This window comes from Colius striatus, chromosome 6 (genome assembly GCF_028858725.1).
Source record: "Colius striatus isolate bColStr4 chromosome 6, bColStr4.1.hap1, whole genome shotgun sequence".
Lineage (NCBI taxonomy): Eukaryota > Metazoa > Chordata > Aves > Coliiformes > Coliidae > Colius > Colius striatus.
This window is the reverse complement of record NC_084764.1, coordinates 15,733,288-15,754,389: the sequence shown is the minus strand read 5'-3', so window position 1 is coordinate 15,754,389 and position 21,102 is coordinate 15,733,288. Positions and strand designations below refer to the sequence as shown.

Below are 21,102 nucleotides of genomic sequence, written 5' to 3'. Positions count from 1 at the left end.
GTATTTTTTTCCAAGGCCAGTTCCTTTTCTTAATGAGTATGTTCTTCCCTGCTACAGCTGTAGATATTTTGAATATTACCTTTCTTCCTCCACCATCCGACTTTTCTGTAGTCATGCAGTGAAGTCATAATTCTGTGTTTCACATCCATCTGTTACCATAGAAATGATGGTAATAACCTAAATTTAGCTTAATATCCTTCCTGCAGGATCAAGCAGGAGAATTGAATGGGTTATATCTGAAAAAAATCTCTTTAAAAATTGGAATACGTTAGCAAAATCTAAATGCTGTGATAAAGTTACATGGCAAAAAGTTAAATCTCAAGTAAAACATCATAAAAAATTTCTATTGCTTTTAGATTTAAATCATCATATATGAAATCTGCTATATACCATACAAACTACTTAACTTTAATGGTGATAATTCTTTTTTTATCCTAAAAAGAGTTAGTACAAGGCACATTAATTGTCAGATATAAATGTTAATACAATGAAAATTACTATTTTTGAGAGTATTATCAGAATATTTACTGTGGTCTAGATATATTAAAAAGCAAGAGAATAAACTTAGAAATTATTATGAGACAATTTCTTTTCATATTTAAAAATATAGAACAAACTTTTTAAAACTTATTTTCAAAAATGTAGTTGAAATTAATCTTCCCTTCTTAGAAGAAAGTTAATGTCTTCTCTTTGTTGAAAGCTGTGAGGTCTTTATTGCACAACTTAGATTCTGTCTTTTACATTTATGTCTTCTGAATAGAGGGTTTCTCATGCATTGTTAAATGCATTAGTCTCAAAGAATGTTAAAAAGAGAACATACATAAAATGTCTAAGAAAACTGCATAACCAGAACTTTGAATTTAAGAGATGTCTGTATTACTTCCTACATACATTCATCAAGACAAAGCCATTGGATTGATTATTGTGTCTTGTGTACGATAGGAGTCTGACTCTGTTTTAACTAGGTAGTGAAACCTAGGTATTACAGTGAAAAGCTAAGTTTCAGAAAGGGGGAAGATAGATTGAAAGGAGTCTGTAGTATCTTCAGTAAAACGTCAACTGATCAGTTTCTGATTTAATTGTTGGGACAGATTTGTATTTGGGTTACATCTTCAGGCAAGAAGTAGGCAAAAGATACTTGGCAACAGAGGGGAAGTAAGAGGAGAATTACTGTCTGCCTAAATAGGAAGCTCCTATCTTCCTTTTAAACATTTGCGACTGGTTTTGTTGTGTTTTCTAACCACTTTTGGAGGTTCTAAAAGTGAATATTGAAGAAATCAAACCCTTACACAGATTTTTCTGAATGCAGTAGTAGTATGTTTAAAGATTTTACTCTTCTTATGACAAGCTCTATATACCAATTCTTTGAGGATGTTTACATGTAACTTAATATAGTATATAATAGCCTAGCAACTGGAAATGCCTCCTGTATGTGCTGAAAGCAAGTGTAGCTAGTTACACAGTTAAATTTATTTCTTACAACTGCATGTGCTACATTTTTACTAGGAGAAACATGTTTGATTTCCAGATTATAAATATCAGTGATGGTAAACATGGTTTTTTTTGTTTATTTGTTTGCTTTTTCTTAGATTATACTTTCTAGAATGAACTAGTATGGAAAATAGTTCATTTGTAAGTAGTCCTACTTAGATTTTTGCAAGTTCTTTAGTGTTCATATTTTATTGTTACTTCTCAGAAGAACCTTCTATATAACTATTGGTAAGATCAAGCACAATCAGTAGGTATTTAAAATTATCCGAAACTTACTCGTATTCAAAACTAGAGTGAATTTAATCTTATTTATGTATTGTAATTAAAAACCTAAGATGTCCTCTTCTGTAGCTTGGCCCCTCTCCTTGCCTTTCCATTAATGCAGGAGAAGAGAAAATTAGTATCTCTTACACAGTAATTTTATTTTAGGCTCAGTGAGCCTTTAATTATAATGAACATTTAAGGAATTATCCTAAAATTATGGGTTTTGTATTTATGCTGAAGGTTGGGTTTTTTTAATTTTGTTTTGTTTTTTTAAAAAATGTTTGTAGTAATCATTATGGTATAACTTTTTTTAGAATGATAAAAAAGCATTCTCGTTTTTTTTCAGTCACAGATGAAGAGCTACCCTTTTGGCATTTCCTCCTCCCCCCCGCCCCCATTTGTATAATTACTTTGTATAATAATATTTGCATTTAAGACTCTGGCATTTGTATATCTCTTGAGAAAAAAACAGTACTTCTAAGATATAGGGAATTTCTGTGAGGTGTGTAAAGGCTTTGTCTACTTGGTTATCAACCCTGATGTCCCACCCCAAATTGTTTTAAATATGTGGCAGGTTAGCATAAGCCAGAGTCAACACATCATTGTTACACAGACAGAGTGAAGAAAATCTTTCACAATTTGTTAGGTATTATGCAAAAACATAAAGCCTACCTTTTTTCAAAGAAGCAATTTAATAATTTATCTTCAATATTCTAAGGCTTCATTAATTTTAAAGTACAATTTTCTAAAGCCCATTTTACCATTTATCTTCTACAGGAAAAAGCTATTTTATTTCTACATAGTAAGAAAAGATTTTGGTTGGTTTATTGTGGGGATTTTTTGGGGGGGTTTTTGTTTGTTTGTTTGTTTTTTACTTTTTTTCCTTTTGGAAATGAACTTTCTAACTGTATGGTTTAGATTTTGCTATTTGGAAAATCCAGTACTCACTTTGGACAAGATGGATTCAATGTGCAAGTTTAAGTTATAGTGCAAAATATCAGAGGACCATAATGCGAAGGTTCTCACCTTGTTTACCATTGCCTGCTACTGAGGCTAGAACAAACTAAATCCAATATTATTAGGTCATGGGTGTACATATTCTGTCACTAGAAGTTTAAAATAGGGATTTGGTGTGATTACCTCATGGGTTGCCATTCTGGTTTTAGCAAACAAGTTAGATCTGTTTTCCAGGCAAAATAGGTTGAATATTGACTATTTCTGGTCCTGCAGCCAGAGATCATAGAATCATGGAATGGTAGGGTTGGAAGGGACCTTTAGAGATCATCTAGTCCAACCCCCCTGCAGAAGCAGATCAACCTAGATCAGGTCGCATAGGAACATGTCCAGGCATATCTTGAAAACATCCAAGGAAGGAGACTCCACAACCCCCACAAGATGATAAGTCTTTTAACAAACACCTTTTCTGCTGTTCCTCCTACCTTGAGGTCGTATCTGAGACCATCTGAAGTAGTAGTGTTGAAGCTCTAAATCCTTCATCATCTGTACATTTAGTCTAACTCTTTGGAGGACCTTAAAGCAAAGGTAGACTTGACAAAGACATGCTTCCTCATCGTGGAATTATTTTTCAAAGTATGTAAAAATTGCATATCTTTAAGTTACAAAAAGTAAGAGGTCCAGAGAGACACTTTATCTAATAAATATGAAGTATCCTGTGTGTTCAATGATGAACTTTGTTGTGCTTCCTCTTTCCCATACATACTCTCTATCTTTGGTGATGTGTGCCTTGTGAAAGAAATTGTACTGTTCCTGTTATGTAGGAAGTTAGTCTGTTTTGTTGTATGTGACAGTAAAGTGATCCATATCCCTCATGTAGATATGGTGGTTGTAATTTTACATGTCTTGTGTGATACAATTTTTCGAGGAGGAGGATCAACAACTAAACTGATTTAAGACTCTGGGTAATTGTCATAGATACTCAATGAATTATGAATGTTATTTTATTGCTAAATATTAAAAATAGAAATCTATTTAGAAAAAAACCCCTAACAAAACAAAACCCCCCACCCTTGGACAATTTCAGAGATGTGGTCATAATGGGAGTCATAATGCAGTCATGTGGTCATAATGCAGACTTTACTCCATTCTTTCTCAACTGCTGGACTTGCAAACAAGGCATATTGCTGTATCTACCAAATTTCAGATACAGATAGATCATATGTTTAATTAATGTAATTGTTTTATCATATAAATAAGTTTCATGATGGATAACTGAAAGCATTTCAACCCTGTGATTGTGACCAATAGGAAATATTCTGTGTTGTTTCTGTGTAGTCCTTTTGTAGTACTGAAATCTTTCTATTCTTTCTTAAAAAGCATTAGATACAGATTCTACTGATTGTGACTGGCTATTCGTTTGCATTTGTAGTTTCTTTGGGTCTCAGATACAAACAATTATAAAACATGTTGCAAGTAATAAATAATAAAGATTGTGTTCATAAGTTTCTCGTTACTGGTCTGCTTCCTAAAAATATATATGGCAGATGAAAAAAATCATCCTGTGCCATCAATATGTGTACTTTTCCTTGAAACAATACATTTCTGTGCTAAAACAATTTCTTCAGTTTCTATTTTGCCTTTTCTGTGTGCATGTCTTTAGCCTGTAAAGGTAAATGCAGTGTTGTGATGTTTCTCGTAATTTGGTTGACAATACCTGTTAAAATAAAATTTTTAAAAATTACTGAAAATAATCTGTAGTAGAATTCCAGAATTTTAATGAGATATCTCTAGTTATCTTTCCTGCCTTTCCTAGCAAATCACGTTTGACAGGTGAGTGACCATACATTTGGTGGTGAACTAGCTCTTTTGCAAGGATAGAAAATATTAACATTAATCAGCTAGGGGATGTACTTTTTTGGGACTAAGTAGGCAATTAAAATGTGACTGTAAACACTGAGGAGTGTTTACAGGGAAGTCAAAGTATTTAGAGGTAATCGATAATTACACAGTTGTCAAAGATGGAAGTTAGCAGAAATATTAAAAAGTTTTCTCCCAATATTTTTAATTTCATATCTATTCTATAAAATGTCATGTTGTGTCTTCTGAATACTATTATCAATATATAGAGACTTGTTTTCATTATTTCATATTTTTAGTAAGCTATAATAACTTAAAGATCTTACCATCAGTAGAACACATTAGGAATTTAATTGTATTTAGAAATTAGCATTGTCAGCAGCAGAAAGAAATGCTAAAAGTGAATAAAAGACATTGCAGAAGTCCTAGATGCCTGTCATTCTTTTTTCTCTAACTATAAATTACTTGAATATATTTTTTCTACACTGATTTATACTAAGTCTTTTTCTTAAAGAGCTGATGCTGATCAGCTGAATTGTCAATTCTATCCTTCTCTTACTCTATGTTTACAACTTTAAGATGTTGGGAGTGGCTTAAATCCAATGATTTAGGGGTTTTTTTAATTTTCTTGAGAAAAAAAAAATTATAGGTTTGGAAATCATTTTGAGAACTGCAGCAAGTGAAGACGTGGACCCTGGTTATTGTGCAAGCAGAAGCAGAATCTGAATCCTTTATTGTACAAGCATCTCCTTTGTTTATACCCGACACTTAGTTCCTTCTAAGTAGAATTGTTTTTGTTCAATGGCCTTCAGAGCAGCTGTGCTGATAACTTGTTTGCTACTTCTGTCTCCTGTTCAGGCAAAGGCTTCTTCAATCAATTACATGTGCATGCTGTGTTCAGGTGCCAGTCCACTTCTTTCTCACACTGTATTGAGTTCTGCATCGTGGTTTCCCACAGAGAACTACATTTTACAGAACATGCAAAGAGCCATTATCTCTTTAATTTTGATGATTTGGGATTTTACCGGGAGATGCTGGTCATTTTGTTGAAATTAAAAAAAAAAAAAACCAAAACCTACGTAAACTAATTTATGTTGGGTTTTTGAGGTGATGCACTCATGTGAATAAATATGAGTAAGAACAGTATCTCCCCTTGCCCACTCCTCCCCCCAACATCCTGTGTTCAAAATCTCAATCTAATGAAAGCAGACTATGGGATATTAATTTGAGAACTTGATTTTATGAAAGTGATTTAGTATGGAGGATCTTCATGGTGTTTTTCTGATGACTTCGAGAAATAAGTTGCAAGCCAGAAGAAATCCATTGTATATGAAAACTCACTTGAATGGTATCTTGGGCCTGTTTTTTGGTCTTTATTTCTAAGTATGATTTTGGACCATGGGTACAGTCCTTAGGTGCACCTGTTTAGGTCCCATATTAATTAAATATTTTCTGTATAAGCATTGAAAAAGTGCTCATATGAAGTCAGTGACAAATGATCATGCATATGCAGATACTTTTGGTTTGGTTTCACAAAAGATGTTAATGTGTACTTGTGTGTAGTTTTAAGTGATATCATGCTGTGTTTAAGATTTTAAATTTTTTTAATAATAACATACCATTTTCTTTACACTTGCAGATTTTTTTTTTCTACTAAGCAGTTCTGCATACAGTCTCCCTCTTAAATTCCAAAGCATGTGCTATCTGTCTTGCATTCTAGCTTGTAGTACTCTATAGATATTCTTCTAAGAGTGATTCTCAGTAATTATAAAAAACAGTATGGTATTGGTTAGTGCTTCAGGATAATAGATAATTTTACTTGGCTATAAGAACACAGTTCTTGCATCGGAGTTTCCATTTAGAAATTTAGCTTAGAAAAACAAGGTGATGAGGGACAAATCATTTAATAAAAAAGTAACATTGTAGTTGAAAGCATGTGTCTGAATAGTATTGGTTGAGCAGAATAAGCTGTGTCCAGTCCAGCAATTAAATGATATAGTGCACTGGGATAGATGCCTGTTTATAAAGTGAATGGACTATAGGTACACAGTCATTTGAAGAAACTTGCTATTGAGAATCTCATTGGAGGCTTTGGGAAGCCTCTGTTACACTATTTGAAATAGGAAAGCTATTTGTTTCCTTCACAGACAGAAATACAAAAGTTATTCTGCCAATTTTAATATTGCATTCTTAATCTGTTGTTGATTGCATGCAGTAGTGACTACTGTTTTATTAGATGACTGATGAAAAATGTAGATAATCGCAGCATAAAGGCAGTGATAAAATCTTCTGCTATGGAAGAGGGAGAGTAGCTGTAGAAGACATGCAATTTGTCAATGAATCTGAAGGAAGAGGAAGATAACAGTGTTGATGGTTTTGTAGGGTAGCCCTCTTTTCTGTTACCACAGACTGCCACTAGTCTGTCTGTTCTGAAGTTTCCTGTTTACCTTCTTTGTAGCAATGAACATGAAATATTTTACTTCATCTACAGAGTTGCTAAGCAAGACTGCTAATTTTGAAATTGAACTAGTTTTATAACAAGTCAAAAAAAAAAAAAAAGCAATAATTAGTCATTGCCATTTCAGAAAACTTTTGGGAGATGAGCCAGTACTTTGATTCATTACTTTAATGATTTTGTATAGCTCAATTTTTGCTACCAGTTTCACTTTAAAGTAACCACTGTGGTATGTGTTTTTGGTTTTGTGGTATAATCTGGAGAAGCCTTTTCCCTGTAGATATTTTGACAATTACATATATCTGCTCATGGTTGTTAAAAATCATGGTCCTTTAAGCAATAAGAGAGAAGATCAATACATCAGTGGCAAAAGATTCTACAGAGATATAAATATATTCTGAGATAGTTTAGCTGCTGAGCCTGGTGCAGCATAACTTACATCTCTGTGTTACTGAAAAACATTTACAGTACCAAAATATTCTGTAAGTATGTTTTCTGAGTAATGGATCCAATTTTCATTAATTGTACTTGAGAATGAAGTGAAATTTTATTATGTGGTATTTTCAATATGTTTCACTGGAAATACAGAATAGATTTATGCTAATCTTGTGTTCTGGAGTGGGGACAGGTCTGAAAGCATCCTACCTTCTCTGGCTGACTCATCCTGCTTTGATCAATTAAATCTTTGTTATGTTGAAGTTAAACTTTACTTAGCTTTGGCCAGTGATAATTACTGAGAATTTATTTAGACTTGATGGCAGTATACTAATGGAAGCTCTATCATTAACTAATGCAGTAAAGGCATGTTAAAATGTATTTTAATACTAAAGGCCTAATTAATAAACATATTATTTCTCATTTTATGGAAAGTTACCTGGTAACTTGGATTTTTGCACTTTATCTAGGTAGATAATTCAGTCTTACCTTTCCATCTTTGGTCTTTCAGGGAAAGTAGTTGTTTTAGGTGTGTGAATCATTGTGTGTTTTGAGCTAAATTACCTCAAATCTGCTCTAGTATTTACAGAAATGAAGATATGGATTGGAACAACCTTTTCTTGACCATGAAACAAGGATAGATAGGATTTCTGAGATGTAGTTTTCAAGTTTTATCTATACTATCTAGGATAAACCATCAGACTTGCACTTGATCCATTGCCTCTTATTTCTCATGTATTAACTAGTCTGCTTCTACTCTTCACCCTGTGGTGGTTGTCTTCAGTCTTGCAGCCTTCTAATCTTGTATATGAAAAAAAAATTCATTAAATGATCACTTCATGACATCAGCTAAATAATGTCTGCTTCAGAAGTTAAGTAGTGCATGATCCTTGTTATAGAATGATCTATTTTAGGTTTTTAAACACTAAAATATTGTGACTTTCAATGTTTGCTTTCTGTTTGTTGCCATCATAAGTGCTGACAAACCTTACAGCTCTTCCTGATGAGTTAATCTGTGGCTATTACTTAATTTCAAGAAGGAAAAAAACCCAGACTAAACTTTTGTGCTTCTTTCCATTCAAATATGACTGCAAAGTTCGTCATCATGTATCAAGTCTTTTAGTTTAAAGTTAGTGATGTGTTGTTTGCAAAGATGAATTATGTGTGGGGGTTTTAAAATGATATTCCATTTTGACTGCCACACTTGTTCAACTGTGTGACACTTGTGAAAAATATATATTACTTAAGGGATAAGTAGCTTAAACCCGTTTCTGAGGAATTGGATACTAGACCAATTACCTTAATTTTGAAGTCAATGTAGAGAGTTGTCATCAGGATAACATGCTTTTTAAGTTACTTGCATTTGTGAAAAGATAGACTTCTGCTTTTCTTAAAAAAATAATCTGTTGGTTACCTAGATTTAGTAATCTGGAGTAACAAGTATGATGGTTTTAAGTGTGTGAAATGTTATAGATTAGTGCATTGCATGACTTTAGAGGTGAAAGCACCAGTCTTGACAATTTCATATTTTCTACCAACTTTTCCTGAGTGTAAAAGTTTGTGTTTTTAGAACTAGAGTGTCCATGGATATATCATTGCACTACAAGTTAAATCTAACTTGCTAAAACTGATGATGCATTTCTTTATAACAAATAAATTGTTTTCTCCAATTAGACCTCATTATTTTGAAATAATTATATGGTTTTGTTGTTTTGGAAGAACTACTGTGTTTATATCTCTTGCACTTGAATAAAGGTGTCTTGATACACCTCTGTAACTTCTATGCATTGGCAGTACATCAACTAATAAAATACTTGTCTTCAAAGTCTTGTGCAGTTAAGATTGAATATTATTGTATCATAAATTAATTCAGTGTTGAACAAATTGGTTTATGGGTTTATTTTTCTGAGAGCTTTTGAAAATTGTTGCTTTAAAATTAAAATAAGTTATTTCTGGTTACAAATGAAAAGACTAATTCAAAATTCTGGGTTTATTTCCTGAATTAAATAATATTGACAAGGTTGTCCTTCACAGAGTTGAGATACAGTATTTAATTATCAACTCTAGTTCGTTTAATAACCTTTTTAACAAGACCATAATTATTTTTTATATAATCATTGGCTGATACACTTAGCCCTTCTATGATTCATTCTTTGTAATTACTCACATTTTGTAGCCCTGAGACCTAAAGAACTCTATGCTTTTCGTGACAATCAAGCATTAGTAATTGTTAAAAGTATTCTAATTGTCCTCATTCTACTTTGACATTGTCCTTGAATCTAGTTATAATTGGCGTCTTATAAGCTGTGTGAGTGTTGTAACCAAATGGTTATTTGATGCTTGAGCTTTCCTTTGGCTATCCAAATTAATAACAAACAATTGGGTATTGTACATGAGTATCAAATTGTGGTAATTGGAAATTAACTAAATGATGAATTAACTAAATGCCAAAAAAACCCCAATTAAAAAGATATAACTACTTTTCAGTTTAGAGAAAGTGTTTTAGATAAAATTTGATAGTATGTAATAGTGAAGTTTTCAGAACATTAGCAATATGAGCTCTTTCAGGTTAAACTGCAAAAAGTATAGCTCCTACCTAGCAATGATAGATTAATGATAATCCAAATTCACAATGTAATAGAATATTGAACTTGGATTTAGTGGGCAGAGGTTGACAGTTTCTTCTAACTTCCTGTGGCTAATAGGAAATACTAAAAGCACGAGACGTCTCCAAGCCTTCTTTCTTATTGTGATGCATATGCAGTAAGATTGTAAATAAAAATAATATACAATAATATACTGTTGCTGAAACCACAACAGTTTAAATTTTGGCAAAACAGATGCATGCTTTTTACTTTAGATTAGTAGTGCTGATATGCTTTTAGTTCTAATATAATAGAATCATAGAATGGTAGGGTTGGAAGGGACCTTTAGTCCAATCCCCCTGCAGGAGCAGGTCCACCTAGATCAGATCGCATAGGAATGTGTCCAGGCGAGTCTCAAAGACCTCCAAGGAAGGAGACTCCATAACCCCAATATCTTCATGTTGATTGTAGTAATTTGCCATTTTTGACTTTATCTTGTGTAGTGGGATAATTTAAAAGTGTTTTGGAATTTCTTTTTCTTTTATGTGAGTTTTACTTATTTTAGTGTGTTGGAAAAAATGCATTGGTCATGTTCAATGGGGTATGTTATATTGAGAAATATAGTATCTTAGTATTTGCGAGGAAAAAAAAAATCTTTTAAAAATATCTTTGTCTATTAATATTTTTTCAGATATAACAAATCAATGTGAATTACCAATATATCAAAACAATAGTATTGAAATAAAAAATCAAAACAGTTCCTCTAAAAAGATTTTCTAAAAAATCCACAAATGATGACTATTTAGAAATGGACAGTCATGAGTGATACATGCATTTTGTATGCTTTCTGGTGATAGTATACTTTCTTAGTAATGAAATTTCTAAAGTGTAATAAAATATATTTTAGCTCATCACGTTTCTACCATCTCCTGTGTTAAAATTTTTCATTTTTTACTGTCTCAAGCTTGAGATAGTTGAAGTTATCTAAACTGTAACCTACTTTTGATAAAATTAATATATTTAGCCTTTATTAAAATTCAAAATTCATTATGCTTCTCTACTATTAAGGAGAGCTGAATGTTGATTTTCCAGCAGTTGAAACTATATAATTTTCAGGTATCTGAGTGGAATATGTTTTTGAAATGTTAAACAGGAAAGTATAATAGCCTTCTTCTAATTTCCTCACCTGAACAGCACCTTCCAATCAAAAATTAACCAAATAAAAATCTCCTTCCAGCATCCCTGAAACAGTGTGGCTTTCTAGGCTTATTGTCATGTGAGTTCAAGATGATTTCTGAGCTATTTACTAGTATACATGTAGCTGGTAGTTGTCACTAGGAAGAAATACTAGTTTGTGGATCCTCACGTTAAAAAGAGTAGTGTTTTTATGTGGCCATACGGTGTTTGTGTTTCTGAAAGCTTGTTCATTTCCTGAACTGTGTAGTCTGTATAGTGATATGCTAAGATTAGTGGAGTTTTAGTTCTGATCTGTGAACTCCTTAGAGATCTCTTTATATTTAATCTTAGTTGTGAATTTTGTAGGAGTGCAGTACATAATTTGGATGTACTTTGCCAGGCACTCACTATTGTATTGAGAGGGATTTAGCCTCTTTAAAAGAAATCAATAAATAATTGGTAGAACCGCAGAGGAGGACTACGGCACAAAGTCCTGATTTAGACAGGATTCTCCTTATGAGGCTTTAAAGTTCTTACTTTTGCCACCCTGACAATCTGTATCTCAGATTGGGGCTGGGCAGCATCTCTGCTTATAATTGTATCTACCTCGGTTATATTTTGGTTCATTCTCTGACTTTATTCTGTTATGCATCACATAGGCATATGAAATATGTCTTGTTCTCTCCCAAAGCAGAGCTTTGTAGTCTGATAAAGAATAGAGGTAATAAATATTGAAAGTTCAGTCTTGTATAGGCATATGATATATACAGATGCACATTAATTCTTGATTTGTTGTTGGAATAGCTATTAAACTGAAATACAAGCTCTTCTTACCGTGAAAAGCAACTGTTGTGTGATTGGCATGTTGTAGAACAAAACAGCCACTCCTGGTTTAGTTGTAGTCTTCAAGTAACTGTCTTGTTTGCCAGTATTTAGAATGTATTATGGAGAAGGAGAGTAAGAGTATTTGTTTTCCTCCAGATCTTCCATATCCGCTGTAGTTATAAAAGGCTTAAAAATATATAATCACTAGTATTTCTAACTTAAATCAGAAGACTACAGTGCATTGCAATTCTAAAAGGAAAATCAGTGTGTCTTTTGAAGCATTTTTTTTTCAAATCTAAAAGCATGTTATTGTAAATCTAGTCTCACAATGGGCAACGTCTTAATGACAGTATCTAGTTATATTAGACTGCTAAAATAAAACTACTTTCTAAACAAATTATTATTAAGTCATAGGGTTTATTTTCTAAGGCAGATTACAAATAAATATTCTGACTGTGTCTCCCATTGGAAGAATAGGGTAGTTGTATGTCATATAACTACTTTTGTGTTTTCAAAACAGTGAGCAGGTATTTGAGCTTCCTTCTACTGTACAAGTTTCTGCTGTTTAACTACAGATGTCAACTAATTTAGTTTTAGTTAATTATGCAATTTAGACAGTTTTGTATTTTGTATTCACATGTGTAAGAGCAGCCAGACAAAATAATTTCTTATGTATGTAGACCTTATATTCTAGAAAAAAAATTCTTGTATTTCAGTCTTAATACTTCAGAAAGAAGTAGTACTGCATAGTATTACTGAAGTAGAAAGCAAACATGAGAAGAAAATCAGTATGAGTAAAAATATTTCAAATTCACTTGTCTTTTTATATTCAACTGGGCTTCCTTTAAAAGAAATGAATGAACTGCCACTACCGCATGACGGTGGATATTTTCATTCTATTCTTTACTAAATTTCAATTTATTAGTCTAACTATTGGAGGGAACGCTTTGGTGGAAAGTTATTAATGCAATACTGATTTAAGGACCTTCAATAAAATGTGGCTTCAGGAATACTAATGTAGAGTCTGACAGTTCTATTTTGATTGATCAGTTGAACTGAGTTTGAGGTTTGAGTATGCTCATTAAGCATAGTTCTAAAATATAGCAGTAACACACAAAATCCTACTACTTCCTTCCTTTTGAGCTCGTGATCTTATTCTTCGTTCTGTTCTTCACGACCAATGTATGTTCATGTTTTCTGTCATATCTTTTTTCCATATATACCAGATACTTAGTGTGAATTTTAAACTTAACGAAACATTAAATAGGAATTATCAGTGTAGATATTGACCCTTTATAGAGGTAGAACATCTTTAGCGTGCTACTGTGAAGGTGACCTCAAGTTCAGCAAGGATTTCTGTTGCTTATTTTGTTCAAAATCTTTTTTTAACATTCAAAACTCGTCCTTCTGTATTGCACCTAAATGTCATATACTAGAGTAGAAACAACTCCCAAAAGTTTTCTTAAAATACAAATTTTAAGAGTGAAGTAATAAAAAGGACTGTAGACTGTACATCTTTTCTACTCTTTACTTTTTTCTCTTCATTTTAGGTAAATATTGCCAAAGAAGTGAGCAGTCATGTATTTTCAAATACCTGATGCCAGTTGCAAAATAACAGTATGTTCACTTCTGCAAAGCCATGCTTTATATGGGATAATCAAATCTCATCTTTTAAATATTTTTAGGTTTCATGTGTGCTATGTTATATTACAAAATATTATTTCATACTGTGAAAGTATATGATAAAGTACAGGATACATTACCAGTAAAGCACATCCATTTGTTTGTATAATAATGGGAAAAAGAGAAATGTACCAGAGTTTTCTGAGAATATAGTAATTCTATGTCTGTATTTATCTGTTCTTTTCTGTGTATTCTTTTTATGATATAAAGAAATAGATGGTTTAAAAGTTTTTACAGAAATTATCTTTCAACAAAAAGAAGAAAAAAAATCTTCTGTTATATGAGATGAATACATAAAACACCTTGGAAGGATATTCTGTTTGACTGAGTAGAATGGAGGACTATTAGGGGAAAAGTTGAAAATAGTTATACTAATGCTATAGAATATATAAATTGAGTGGTTTTTGATGACATTCTTGCTTGTTCATTGGAGAAACAGATATTTCTTTACATAAATTGTTTCCTTGTTATCTGTTAGATTGTTTTTATTGTATTTGGAATACATACACGAGTGTTCTATGTATTCAGTGGATTTATAGAATACCTAATATAAAATGTGAAGAAAACTATGGGTCTCGTGATCATAGTACTTATTGGTTTTTATTTTTTTTACTATTTAGTTTTTAGTTTTTTACTGCTAGAACTTACAAAGCAAATACATACATATATAATATATTCATTCACACCTAAAGTATTATGTGCCATCATATGTTAAAAAAGTGCGTGTTATTTGCAACTTTTGAGAAGGCTTTTCTCTTTGATGTCCAAAATAGAACTGATGTCCAAAAGCTGCTGTTGCAAGTGAAGAAATCCTCAGCCCATATATCTTGATCTGTTCCATTAAGTGCAGGAGTATACGTGATTTCACTTTACCTACACGCTTTGCTAAAAAATAAATAAAGCCACGTAATTTAATACATGTTCCTGATATGTGAATTATCATGAGTTTTCCAGATATTTTCCTTGTCTTACGACTAGCTCAATTACTATTACAGTTCCAACAACAATATTTTTATATGGAGTTAATGCTTGGACAATTGCAATCTCTTGCAAAGTTTTGCAATTGAAGAATCATCTAATAAAGCTACTCATTGCATATTTGAAAAGAAGATTTACAGAATCAGAAAATATCCACGTGTATATGTACAAAAGTTTGGGACACACTTTTGAAAAAGATCTTTTTTCAGCTGCTTAACTCTTGTATTGTTTTCATGGTGACTGTTTGGATTTCTTAGGCTCTAAAATACAGCCTGTGGGTTGGTTTGTTTTTTTTTTTTTTTTTTTTTTTCACAAACCTAGGTGGAACATAACAAGTATTGGGAAGAAAATCCTTGATGTTAATCTTCTATAGCTTTTGAACTGTTCCCTTGAAAGATTTAATTCTTCATTTGTTAACCATTAGTGTACAGTGCTTTTCTTCGGTAACCAAACAACTTACCTTTGAAACAAGAAAATTGCAGTAATTTACTTTCCCCATAAAATTAACAACCAATATATTTTTTGTGCCTATGTATTACAAAAATAAACAGAAATGGTAAGTCTTACAACCAAATCAAGGTTCCAAAGCATGTAGTTAAAGTCTTATGAATATAAATATTCTTTAGGATAAGTGTAGAGTTAAATTAGAATTATTAGTTCATTATGATTCTATTAAAATTCAAGATCCCAGATAAAAATTTTTAAAAAAATCTATATCCCACTTTTGTCTGGGGTATTTTATAGCACTTAAAGAATCATCTTCTGTTGTAGAATCTAATTTTAATTTCAGGTCCTCCTGTGACAACTCTGTCTAAACTTTTGTTTTAATTTCTCTTCGTTTCCCTTAATACAGTAATTCCCTCTGTCACTTTTGTAGCAGATGAGCAGTTAGAAAAATGAGCAAATCAAAGGCCTTCAGCTACTTCGAGAGCACATTGAAAGTTAGAAAGTCTCAATTTCTCTTTGGTAAGACTATTGTAGATATACTGGTTACAAACGAAGATGATGTTTTTTCCAGAGAACCGAGTAAGCATTAGAATTTTTTTGGTATTCACTGGTTTTCAAAATGAGCGGCAAAGCACGTTAGTCCATGCATTCCTAAAAACCTTAGCTCTTTTAGACTTCGGAGAACTAGTTCGAATCTGATATGCTTGTTAGAGACAGCATATGAGGTCTTCTAGTCATTATAGGCAAAAAAAAAAAAAAAAGCAGATACTTCAGTTTCAGAAGTCTGCAGAGCAGTGACATGGCGTTCCATTCAATTTTTTACCAGATATCACAGACTGGAAATGTGAGCTTTGACTGATACTGCTGGGAAGGAGAGTGCGGCAGGCAGCTGTAATTTCCATCCTGTAAAGGTACTGATACTTAAAGTCTCTGTAGTCCAGATCGGTACACAAAAATACTACCATGTTGAATTTGGACCTTAGATCTATTTTCAAACCTCTTTTTCTGCCAGCCTACGTGTTCTGTGGATACATTTACAAGTTTCTGCTTTTTAGATATCAGTAAGGAGAAAGTACTTTTCAGTGGCTTGCAGGTTGCTTCCTTAAGTACTATCTTATGATGAGCTGACAGTTTGACTTGAACAACAGAGTTCTGAATTTAACGATATCAATTGATTTAAATTAGGCCAAAATTTTATTCCATCTGCTTGTGAGATTTGCTGTTCCAATATCAAGTTAACTCTCCTCATATATTTTTTTGCCTCAGAATATATACCTCAAGTCTTACTTATTTTTAATAAATGATATGTTTCAGTTTGAGTGAAGCTTAAAAGTGTGATGTGCTGAAAAATTACCTTTCAGCAAGAGAAGGAGCTGCAGTTCTGGTACATTCATTGGCCATGTCTTGGTAGCAACAGATTTGTCTTCAGTAATATTAACAATTGTGGTTATGATTCCTACAGAGAAGAATAATAGCAAAAAGTAAATTTATTTCTGGAATAAGCTGGATTTTTTTGTGTTACGCTCTTAAGGAATCATAAAGCCTAGAGAGTAACTGAACATTGACATGACTCCATCTACTGTAAAACCCATTCCGTTTTATATATTTTCAGGGAGTATGGAGTGGCACAGGAAGGAAATGGCATATCGCTGGAAAGTTGCTCTAATTCAGCACAGGATTCTTGTGAGAAATTCCTTCTAATATTACATCATCCTCTTCTGTTTTTCACAGTTTACAGTCTAATTTCTTCATTTTTTTTATGCCACTTTGTTCATATCAGTAACCACATAAAATTTAGCAGATTAAGTAGACTTTCATCAGTATTAGTAGAGCCCATCAGATAGTGTGATAACATACAATATATTTTGTCATATTGCATTATGTGAATGCTTATGGGTTCAGTAATGGAATTATTTTTTTCATTTTTAATACGGCTCACTTTTTTAAGTATTGTATTTCACTGCCTAACATGAGAGTTAACAAGCAGAAACAAATCTCAGTTGCTTCCACTCCAGTGAATGTTTTTGACCATAATAAAAGTAGTACTTCAGTAGAGGGAAAAGACTAGCACCCTTGCAAAGAAAAAAAACCCCAAGACACAACCAAACAAAAACCACCAAACCAAGTGGAGTGAACAAAGGCAATTCAATAGTTACTTCAATTATACAGCAAGGTTTTTTTCTTTGGTTCTCTTTTCTTTTGTCCAAGCTTACTACTAATTTGTAATTGCTTATCAAAGTTTGTTTGTAGCTTGAAGAAAATACTTTTTTCTGTTCTATGATGTTAAAGGAAAACCTGAAAGGTATTTTTATAGGTACTGACTTTAGGTCAACAGTGATGCTAACAAAAGACATGTTTTCAGATATAATAGCAAACTCATTCTGTAAAACTACACAAAGTGTGAAAAAATTTAAGTTTCCATCACAGATTTAGAAAAATGTATACCTAACATGAAGAATATATTTTAATTAAAGAACTGGATTATACTGCTTTTTTTTATAGTTGGCATTTGTAAATGAATAGTTAGGATGAACATGAAAAACTTTCTCTGTCTTTACAACCTTTTATTGAACTCTGTGGATTCTTAAATGTAATGTCAAGTGGAAGATACCAATGCATTTCTTTCTTCTATCTGCAATCCCCAGAAATGAACCTTTTTTTAATATATTATTTTGTGTTTTGCAAACACTTTTTTTTCCTGCATTTTAAATGCATTTTGTACAAAACAACCTTACAAACTGAATACAGTACGTGCAGTATACCAATATTGAGTTAATCCTATCTTCTTTTTATTTGAAGCTCATCCACTCCAGCTTTTGTTCTAGTACTTAGTGATTTCCTCTTGCTAAAACTGTATGACTACACTGTTTCTTACTTCCTCTTTGGTTTTGTTTTTTTTTCCTGAACCATGTACGTTCACAATTTTGTCACACTCAGTTACTGAATATGGCTCTGTAGTCATGGTCAACTACAAGAAACTGCTATCCATTTGTGACTTTTTCTTGAAATACCTCATATTTAGTAGATTGCCTGCCGTCATCTCATTTCAGTCTGTGTGCCAGAGATTTGCTTCCCAAAATTCTTTATTTATGTGATATAAGTGATCTTACACATGGATTTGATCAGGATTGTGTTTTTTGTCTCTTGTGAAGACTCATACAGAGTTATGCTGTCCCTGATTCCTAGGACGTATTGTCTTGGCTGTGCTCATCTTCTTATAGTCTACTTGGAACTTGAGTAAATTTGAAAACTAGTCTCAATCCTCTTCCCAGACACTTCCTTCTTACCCATTTTTTGGTAACTGTAGATAACCTGTGCTTTTTTTCCCAAGACTAGTTTGTATTTCAAATTGCATAGTTTCAGGTATGTCTAAACTTTACTGTGTGTGAAAACATTTGTAAGTTATTCTACTTTACAGGTTATGAGACTCTTATCTATGTCCTTAACTTTTGTTTCTTCAAAAAGCTACTTCCAAAATCGTTTGACTAAGACATTTCTCTGATCACACCACTTTCATTGCTTTCTAATTCTATATCCTGTCAAATATGTTGTTCCTGCTCATCAGAGTTTCCTGTGTTTAAGTTTCTTTTCATGGAAAGAATTACCATCTTGGTCTCATGGCCTTTGTCAATATATAAATGCCACAAGCTAGTGTGATTCCTTGTATGAGCAAAGCTCACTGTAAAAACATTTCAGCTTTTATATGCTTTCCTAAACCTATTCATAGAATCTGTCTTGATTGTGAAGTTATAACTGCCAAGGATTATAGCTAGGCAGATTCTGTGATACTTTCACTTTCCTGGTTTTAAAGAGTAAACCACAGAAGACTAAAACCCGAAAGATACTGAAATATCTGAATAGGTTCATTAAATGTATCCATTCACTTCTGCACTCAACATTGCTACTTTTTGTTACTGTTTTAAATATCTCCTGTCATCTATTTTCTGCTAAAGCATAGGTCAACATGTTTTCATTAGTATATGCTGCCATGAGGTTCAGTTGTGAGGAGAGTGAGAGGGAAGAAGAAAAAATCTTGATATGAATGAGCAGCTAATTATATCAACATTAAGACAGAATCTTAAACTCGTCAGTAAAAATAAAGGATGAAATTGTCAATGCAAAGAGAGACTTCTTTTCTTGCCATTTGCAGAATTGTCCTATTGCTGTAGTTGTGTAGAAGATGCAATAATAAGTATTACTTTGTATATGTACTTGAAATGTCATTGTATTTTGGTTATTTAATAGAATATTTAAGTGTACGGAAAACACATGATATTTTGTCTTTTTTTTTTTCCTAAGGTATTACTGATCAAATGCAAGAAATATGCTACTTTTATGACAGTTGTGATTTGGGAACTTCTGTTGAGTTTTGCACAACAATAGCCACCATGTAATTAAATTGGGAAAATGACTGTTCAGCACATATCAATACTTACTCTTTTCCTCTCTTAGAGATGAAAATTGTCATGTTCAAATAGTTTTATGTTTAGTGTATTCTGCATATTAAGAATTAATATGTTTTTTACCTTTGTAAGTGAAATACTTCAGATTTAAGCTGAATATAGATAATCTATGAATAGTTTTTATTCTATATTTTTTTATATTACAATATGGTTTGCAAGGTCATGGTATTTAGGATACATTTGTAGAAATGTACATACTGTATGTATTCATAGTGTTCAAGAAGTGATTAAATATAGAGTAACCTCTTTTTCCTTCTGTTATGTGGCGTATAATAGTTATTTTATGCTGATTTAATGTCTTCCTTGAGAATTCTTTCAAGGACATCTTTGATTAGATTGATCAGAGCTAATGAATATGTATATGTATTGAATTAAATTGTAGGTTGCATTTAAAAATAAACTGCCCTGTGTGTATCATATTATAGTAGATTGCTGTGAAAGACTAGGACCATCCATTCTAAATGTGAGATCAAGTAACTTTTATTTTGACGATTTTTAAATAAACTAACCCTATAATTCACAAATTAAATAATTCATTCTGAAATTTGAAATTAACCTATGTGTTACGGGGTACTTTTTTTCTTTTTTTCAGTGCCAGTTAAAAGCTCTGTATGGTTAAAGATTAAATTTTAGATGAAACAGACCTGGACATCAGGGGACAGATGTCTTTAGTACAAGTTAAATAAAATTTGCCTTTCTGCTCTGTCAACTTGTAGTTAGTTGATACACTATTTAGAGTTTCATTGAAATTAAACAAGGGCCCAGGGAGGTTGTGGAGTCTTCTTCCTTGGAGACCTTCAAGACCCACCTGGACGTGTTCCTATGTGATCTGATCTAGGTGGACCTGCTTCTACAGGAGGGTTGAACTAGATGATCTCTAAAGGTCCCTTCCAACCCTACCATTCTATGATTCTATGCTAAAACTAGAGGAAGATACACAAGGAAATGTCTTAGAAGGAACATTCTACTTTTAGATAGTATCTTGGTAACTTCATAACTTTTCTAACTGTTTGGTGTGATCCAATGTCAAACACTAATCATATCTGTTTAACTGACAGTCATTGTAGTTTAACTGAAAAGAGCTCTTCTGCCTTTCCGTAATCAATTCAAAATATTTGAAATACTATGGGAGCACTATACTAACAGGAGGCATTGTGAAGTGATTTCCACAGAGAAAGAGTTCTAATATTTGCTTTCTACCTGTCATTCCTGAAAACCAGGTGTAATTTTTAAGTTAGATTCAATTATGTAAAAAAAAAAGTTGACTGGCCCAAATTAATGCCCATGGCAAAAATCATGAATTAATGATAACAAATTTATCACATTTTGCTCTGGACAATACTCTTATAACTTTCAATAAGTCTTAATTTGTTGATATTTATTGAGCGAATCTATTCAGAGTGAACAGTGTAGAGTGATTTGTCTGCTGTATTACTTCAGGACTGACAAAAATAAGAGTAAGAAAAATTCTGTTTATTAAATCACT

At 32.4% G+C, this 21,102-nt stretch overlaps 1 protein-coding gene across 7 annotated transcripts in view; it reads left to right on the top strand.

Annotated features, from left to right (window-relative positions):
* NOVA1 (NOVA alternative splicing regulator 1) overlaps positions 1 to 21,102 on the top strand; it is a 138,779-nt gene that overhangs the window by 31,695 nt on the left and 85,982 nt on the right. The window contains exon 1 of one of the 7 annotated variants that reach the window (XM_061998418.1): positions 16,004 to 16,064. The exons of 5 other annotated variants lie outside the window; for them this stretch is intronic. The gene's annotated coding sequence lies outside the window, so the exon portion shown is untranslated. Of the gene's footprint in view, positions 1 to 16,003; positions 16,065 to 16,790; positions 16,837 to 21,102 lie in introns of those variants that run through there. One more of the 7 variants, XM_061998420.1, reaches the window with a different exon arrangement.